We start from the raw sequence: 8,388 nt of genomic DNA on the forward strand, positions 1-8,388 counted from the left end.
AATGATTATGAATAGGAAATTAACAGAGCCTTAAATAACAGAAATTGCTGTAAATTTTACCTCTCTCTTTTTTACATAAATTAAGCTACGAAAGATTCATTGTTCTTTTTTTTTTTTGCGGTATGCGGGCCTCTCACTGTTGTGGCCTCTCCCGTTGCGGAGCACAGGCTCCGGACCCACAGGCTCAGCGGCCATGGCTCACGGGCCCAGCCACTCCACGACATGTGGGATCTTCCCGGACCGGGGCACGAACCCGTGAACCCTGCATCGGCAGGCGGACTCTCAACCACTGTGCCACCAGGGAAGCCCTCATTGTTCTTTTTTAAAAAAAGAATTTTATTGTTCAGTTCTATTATTTTCCCTTTTGTCATATTTCATTAGTAATAATTTAATTTCCCAATTCTGTGGTTTTAGTGTCAATTTATTAAATATTTAATTTATTTAATCTGATTTTTATAATAAATATGTATGCAGTAATAATTATTTGTCTAAATATATTCTTGCTTGATTCCCATAGGTTTACTGAATTGCTCTGCTTTTCATTATTTTCTGGTTTATTTGCAATCATTTTCTTTTGCATTTACTTACTAGAGATTATTTAATATTATCTAGTATCCTGTGGTTATTTTGGAGAATCTTAATTTTTAAAAGTATAAATCTCTCCCCATGGGGGCCCAGTGTGCAATTGCTGCAAACAGCAACCTCCTCGGTAGTGTATGCAGCCTGTTACCTGCATGGGTTGCCCCAAGGGACCTTAGAGACAGCCCTTTCCAGTGGACATTCATGACTGGCATGCTGTTCCCAATCTAGGCTCCAGACAGGTATGCCCGGTGCCTTTGGAAAGCCCCAGGACACAGTGGCCAGGGTCTACATTGGCCAATTCATAATGTCCATCAGCACTAAGCTGCAGAACAAGGAGCATGTGATTAAGGCCCTCTATAGGGCCAAGTTCAAGTTCCCTGGCCATCAGAAGATCCACATCTCCAGGAAGTGGGGATTTACTAAGTTTAATGCGGATAAATTTGAAAACATGATGGCAGAAAAGCAGTTCATCTTGGAAGGCTGTGGGGTCAACTACATCCTTAATTGTGGCCCTCTAGACAAATGGCGGGCCCTGCACTCATGAGAGCCTTGGTGCTGCCCCCTCCTTACTCATGTCCACCAATAAATCCTACTTTCCTGTGGGGGAAAAAAAAGTATATATCTCCTTTGATCATGTTTCTATTCTTGATTTTTAAGTTTCATCACATTATAACATAAAATATCTACCCTTTTGGAACTAAATACGAGTATCTTTGTAATCAAGTATATGATAGGTTTTTGTAAGGGAAGTATGGATAAAAGAAAAATGTGCATTATCTATAGAGATGAAAATTGCATACATGTAACATTTGTACACACAAACATTTAAGGTTTTGATGATGCATTATTTAAATCTTTTATGTTATTGCTATATATTTGGTTTTCTGTATAACTGGCATCTTACATTCTCAAAAGGGTATATTAAATCATCCACTAAACTTGTGCTTTTTTTAAGTTGCCCTGCATTTCCAATTAGTTTTTATTTATTTGGCTTTTTGTCATTTGTTTATAAGTGGCTGGTAGCTTCATGGATTTAAAATTTAGTAAGTACATGTTCCTCTTTCTCCTATAGAATGCTTTTGACCCTTAGCTCCAATTTGATATTTGCTATGTATGATTTTTTTTCATTTTCACTTGCTTGGCATATATTTGTTTAAGCCTTAGTTTTCAATTTTAGGCTAGTTTGTTATGGATGATATCTACCTTATTGACTTTTTTTTAATATCCAGTCGGCCCTCCACATCGACATCAGATCGAATTCACGGATGTGGAACTTGGAAAGACCAAGCACCGCCTGTACTACTCTGTTTTATATAAGGAACTTAATTGAGCATCCATGGATTTTGGTATCACCGAGGGAGGGGGCGTGTCCTGGAACCAACAGCCCGAGGATAATGAAGGGCAACTGTATGAATCTTATGGGCTGACACCCAATCTGACAACATCTGTATTTTGATAAGGGAGTCAGCCAATCCACGTGTAGTGTAATAACTGACATTTGATTGTATTCCTGTCCTTGGTACCTATTATCTGATTGTGTTTCTGCTCATTTATCTTTCACTTTTCCTAGTTCTTAAATTCAGTTCTGCTTTTCAATTTTGCCTGATCCTTCCCTTTCTTATCAACAATAAGTAAAGCCATATTTCTTCAGTCTTTCAAATTATGCTCTCACCCACATGATTTATTCACCAACAGCTTTTCCATCAGAGTGAAACATTTTGAATACTTTCACTTTGCTACTTCCTTCTTCTACAACATGAAAGCTTAATTTAGAATTATTTTACTTGCCTGATTTTATCTCTGATTATATTGCCAAAATATAAAATGCCTTAGTTCTGGGTTATTATATATTTTTCTCACACACTTTATCTTCTGCCTCAATAATCATAACTTATTACTAATTTTTACCTATAGTTATGATATTACCATCTGAATTTAAGCATAGATAATATAAGGTTTTTCACCAGCCACTGTTTGCCTAATGTATCTTTAAATATCTGTACTGATGCAATTGATATTTGGTTAGAGTACATATAGGAGTGAATATTTTCTGAGTTCTCACATGTCTAAATATGTCATACTTGATGTTGACAGTAAAGGGACATATTGGCTGGATAGAGAACTCTGGCTTTCTGTCATATTCTCTCAGTCTACAGATGTTCTTCCAATGTTCTTATCTTCTAGTATAGCAGATAACATAACTGTAAGTAGGATTTATTTGGGTCTGAAGGTCAGTAAAATATCCATTTATCCTGAGAATGTAGAAATATTACTGTTGTGCCTTAGAATGTCTTTAAAATTAATTTTTCTAGGAATTTTTTTAAGTAAAAATTTTCTTCAATTTAGGGAAATTCTCTTATGTTCAATAACCATCTCTGCAATATTTGTCTGTTATATAATTTCTTTTATTTGCATATGAGATTTCCTTTACCTGTTCTACATGCCTGTTATTTTCCCTCATGAATTTCATTTCTATGTATATTACAGAGAGAAAAGTCACAATTTATATATTATTTGACCTTCCTCAATAATATTTCTATTCATAATAGTAAAAATCCTGTTTTTCAGTTAATCTATAAATTTAAAATTTGAAAACCTTGGGATTTCTTTTGTTTCAGAAAATCATTGTGCCTATTTGTGGGCTTTCTCATTACTATTATTTTTGTTAACTTTTTCACAATGAAATCCTGTCTTTTTCATTTAATGTACTTCAAGGAGAGACTTTTGTTCTGAATGTCTACCCTGAACATCCATCTTCATTGTTCATGCTAACACATCCTTTATTGAGCTGTAATTATTTTCTCTTCTTGATCATGATTTTGAGTTCAATAAGCCCTAATGTATTCCTTCAGGATTCCTTTCTCACTGGTGAATGAATGACTAGAAGATGTGGAGGATTCTTCTCTAGGGAGCAGGTAGAGAAAAAGCTGATAGAGATTTATTCCACTGTGAATGCACATGGAGGAATTTCATATCTCAAGTCTTCCTGGTATGTGTCAAAAGTCCTCCTCCAAGCAGTAAGCCTGGTGACAATCAACACACAAGAACTGTTTACCAATACATCAAATGGAGTCAGCAGGTTCTAGTAGGTTCTGCCAAGATAACACCCAGCCAATGGTAGGCACAGCCCCTTTCTGATGGAATTTACTGGATTCTGCATGCTGAGGCTTCAGGGAGTCTTGAGGTCCTCATTATTTGCCTGGGATCTGGAAGCAAAGCACAATCTCTCATCCACTGTAGACCCTATTCTTATACTCCATACAAAGAAGAAGAAGGTACCACGTCTATTTTTTTTATAGAGGTACAGGGAGAAATGCTGAGGTCAGATGAATGATCTGGGTTCTGCCTAATTTCACCACCCTATAAAAGAATTTGGGAAGAAGAATGGATACAGATGGCAACAAATAATAATGTTTTATATGCCCAGGCATTGCTGCGAGTTTTTAAAATATATTTCTTATTTAATTCTTATAATAACCTTGTATAATAGATCCATTTTATATGTTAGCAAATTGAGGCATTGAGGCATTACACAACTTGGCCAATGTTATGCTGCTGGTAGAGTAAAGGAAATAAGATTAAACCAAAGAGGTATAAATGATAATCAGAACCATCATGCTATATTATTTATTTCACTAGTTTCTTATCAGTTTATTTCTATCTGAACACAACATGCACAAAATGTAAACCCGTCATTTGTTTGTCTATTTTGCACATATTTCATCATAGGGAAAGAAAAGACTTTTGTCAGGACTTGGGAATATAAACAAGATGGCTCAAACATTTAAGAGCTTATAATCTAATGGGCTTGATAGAAAATACAATTAATTTTTAAACATTAATCCCAGTATTGATATACATAAGTGTGTGTGTAGAGGGAGAGAGAAAGTGAGAGAGAGGGAGAGTTTTATAAATTGACATAAAACATTTCCAAAATGTTTACAAAGCAGCTTATTTTACCACGTTAACCATTATCTACCTAAAGGATGCCAACAAATAGTTAAAAATGAAATGGATCATAGCAGCAGTGACTCGTTTACATATTATAAATTTTACTTTAGTGCATGGTTTCTCAACCTAGGTACTACAGGTGTTTTGGGCTGAACAGTGCTCTTGTGGGAGGGGCTGTACTGTGCACTGTAGAGTATTTAGCACTAACTCTATCCTTTACCCAGTATATGCTAGTAGCACCAACTCCACAGCTGTGACAACCAAAAATGTCTCCAGACCTTGACAGATATCCCTTGGGGGAGAAACTGCCCTTGGTTAAGAACCATTGCTCGGGGCAGCATACCATCCCTAACTTCTCCCACATGGAGGGGTTTCAACATCTGCAAAACAGCTCAAAGATATTGTTGTGTGTATCATTAATGGGGAACAAGACCTTGCCCCAAGGCTACTCTTGACTGTTTCTCCACTGTCTCACATCCCCTCCCTTCCCTAATTAACAACTGCTTGAATCTGCCCATTGGAACCCAGGGAAGATCATGGAGGCTGAATGAAGGCTGTTTCCCATAATCAAAGAAATGGGGGACACAGAAAGTCTTTGTGCCCAGGAGCCCCACAGGGCCCTGTGCAGTATCAATCCCCCCTTTTCTTTGATACTCCTCAATCTTGAGGAGAATAGATGTTCGACAAGAAAAGGGAACCATCGTTTTGGATAGAGATGTTAATCATAAACTTGGGAGAGGAACTCAGTTTCAGGGGGACTTGGTTTTTAGGGAACAGGGTCTACTCAACCATAAAGAGTAACACTTTCCTAGCATCAACAAGACAACTCCTTAAAAGATAACATTCCTTCTTGATCTTGTAAGGGGTCACATGACTCACCATGATCATGCTTAGATCTGGATTATGTAAACTGTCAATAATATGTCATTTGATGTACAACCCTCTACCTCAAAAAACTTACATAACTGTGCCTTGACTTCTAACGGGTGAAACAGTTCTCAGAGCTTTCTGAGATGCTCTTCCTGGGTTACAATCCTCAAATTTGGCTCAAATAAAATTTTCCAAATTTATTCTCAAAAAAGAAAAATAGAACCATTGCTCTGGTGCTATTCTTCAGGGATAACATTATTTATACTAACAAGAAAGAAGTTTTTATATTTAAAGATTTAGTGGTAAAAACGGCAATTTAAAATTTTAAAGAATCCAGTTGTTAACCTGCCAATGCCAATTCTTATCTCAGACAGGTTTAATGATCATCCCTTAGTGGAAACGGCATTTCTAAATGAATTTTTTTTAACATCTTTATTGGGGTATTATTGCTTTACAATGGTGTGTTAGTTTCTGCTTTATAACAAAGTGAATTAGTTATACATATACATATGTTCCCATATCTCTTAATTCATGGTCTCTACAGGATCTTTCACAAGGCTCTCTGTCTCAAGCTGTATCAGTCGTGTCTGTTTAGTTTCTTGAAATAATATCTGTTATTCATTATGTGGGTAATTGCATTCACCTTAGAGCTGGTATTTCCTCCACCTGGGACAGAGATGTCTAAGTTCCCATAATTCTTTGGGCTTCCAACAATAGTTTGACACACCAACCAGACAAGTTGTCCTAAATGAGCCTTACTCATAAGTCACTGGGTCTGAGAGCAGAACATTTACTAAAATGGAGGCAAGAGAAAACAAAGACTAAGGTTTATGCTCCAGTCTTTGTCTATTGAAACTCTGACTTTAACATTGGTGCTTTTCTCTGTTAAATATTAACTTGCATCCTTTATTCAACTCCATAAGCTTGGCATGTAGCCATTTCAGTTTGTTCACTCCTGGCAAAGACACTTTCATATCAAAAAAGGCATTAGTAGATTAGTCACATTTTTAGCACAAATATGTGGACTTTGTGCTACCAGAGCTTTGCATGCATTAATTCAGAAAGTGCTTAGAATAATACCTGGAACTCAATAAGGCATATGATTGAAGCCACCTCATTATTAAATCTTTGAACTTCTTAACTCTATGTTAATTCTTAGGCTTTTATAATAAGTTAGCCATTCATCAATGTTGTACAGTATAACCACATTTAGTTTTGTGAGTTATTGCAGTGGCCAAACATATAGACAAGCAACTTTCTCATTCAGGATGGGGGCTCTCTCCTGCTTGACACATTATGACAGTTCTCTCTAGCAGTCAAACCTACCCTTGAAGGACAATTTTGTTTATTGTTTTATATGTTATACCCAAGCTTTCCCCTTAGTATTTACCTACACTTCATTTAAGGAAAAGTAGTCTGATGTTGTATCAGGGATTCTGATGTTACTCAAACCCCAAATAAAATATTGAAAATAAAAATAATACCTATACCATTGTAATATTCCACCAATTCTTCTTTTTCAATGAGAGAAGTTACTACTCCCTCTAATATATCAACTTGCATCTTTTGCAACAGCCCATTTATTACAGTTTTCTTGGGCAATAAATTCCCTTCAAAATCTTTACATCTAATGCTAGACATAGAAAATTTCAAGCTGTGAGATCCAATTGTCACATCCTTAAAATCAGTTCCAGGTCTAAAGCAAGAAAAATCAAGCATGTATAATCTTCTATTTTTGGAAAATGAAACACAACGTTTTTAAATGGGAAAAAACAAAAAGCAAGTTTCTTGTCAGCTATAATCACTTAGTGCCCAAAGTAATATATGTACATTTACAATTAGCTCTGTGTTTTATATATATATATTATATATATATGATTATTTTATAATATTGTAATTATATATGTGTCATATATATATGATTATTTTATAATATTGTAACTATAAGAGGACCTTTTAAAAATTATTTGATGAGGAATTTAGAATTACAAACTGTTGGTAGGTGGAATTGGTTTCATTCATGCCCAGTTAAGGCATCAGTGCTCCTGAGGCAGCTAAATATTATCAGTTGCCCTTGGACCTACAGTTTCAGTTCTGGATCCATTGCTTACTAGGTGTATTATTTTGGCCAAATTGTTTATTTTTTCTAAGCTTTAGTTACCCCATTGTATTAGGGTTCTCCAGGGAAACAGGACCAATAGGCTATACATAGATTTATACAGAAAGATGTTTATTGTAAGAGACTAGTTCACACAATTATGGAGACTGAGAAGTCCCATGATTTGTCTACAAGCTGGAGGCCCAAGGAAGCTGGTGGTGTAGTTCCAGTCCAAACCTGAAGGCCTGAGAAACAGGGGAGCCAATAGTAAGTCCCAGTCTGAGTCCAAAATCGCACCAGTGTCTGAAGTCAGGAGAATATGAGTGTCCCAGTGCAAGCAAGAGAACAAATTCATCCTTCCTCTGCCTTTTGTTCTACTTATGTCCTCAGTGAATTGGATGATGCCCACCTGCATTGATGAGAGTGGTCTTCTTTCCTCAGTCTACCAATTCAAAAGCCAATCTCTTCCAGAAACACCCTCACAGACACACCCACAAATATTTTACCTGCTCTCTAGATATCCCGAAGCCCAGTCAGGTTGACAGCAAAATTAACCATCATGCCCATCCATAAGATAAGAATTATATTTGGGATCTTACGTTTGTTGTGAAGATTAAATGAGATAATGCATGCTAGCACATTCACAGAATGTTTGACAAAACACAAAGTGTTTAATGTGTTAGCTGCTAATAGCATTTCAATATATCTCATCATTCAAACATAAGATGGGTAGAGATTACTCTTGAGGGCAAATGTGTAAGACCTTGATAATAATCACACCACCTCACACTGTGCCCACACGCCAGTCCCAAGATGGATTATAAGACAGATTTATGTACCATTTAAAAATAAATGTACTCTAGTTAGTACAGTTATTTAGGAGATGG

The 8,388-nt window shown here is 36.3% G+C and overlaps 1 non-coding gene across 1 annotated transcript; it reads left to right on the forward strand.

Moving 5' to 3' along the window:
- The first annotated feature begins 636 nt into the window (after positions 1-636).
- LOC113611103 (small nucleolar RNA SNORA70) lies at positions 637-766 on the forward strand. Its single transcript, XR_003429350.1, has one exon. It is a non-coding gene; the product is annotated as a small nucleolar RNA SNORA70 (small nucleolar RNA).
- The last annotated feature ends 7,622 nt before the right edge of the window (positions 767-8,388 follow it).

Source organism: Aethalodelphis obliquidens, unplaced genomic scaffold (genome assembly GCF_003676395.1).
Source record: "Aethalodelphis obliquidens isolate GAN/ISIS:26980383/991018 unplaced genomic scaffold, ASM367639v1 scaffold67, whole genome shotgun sequence".
NCBI lineage: Eukaryota > Metazoa > Chordata > Mammalia > Artiodactyla > Delphinidae > Aethalodelphis > Aethalodelphis obliquidens.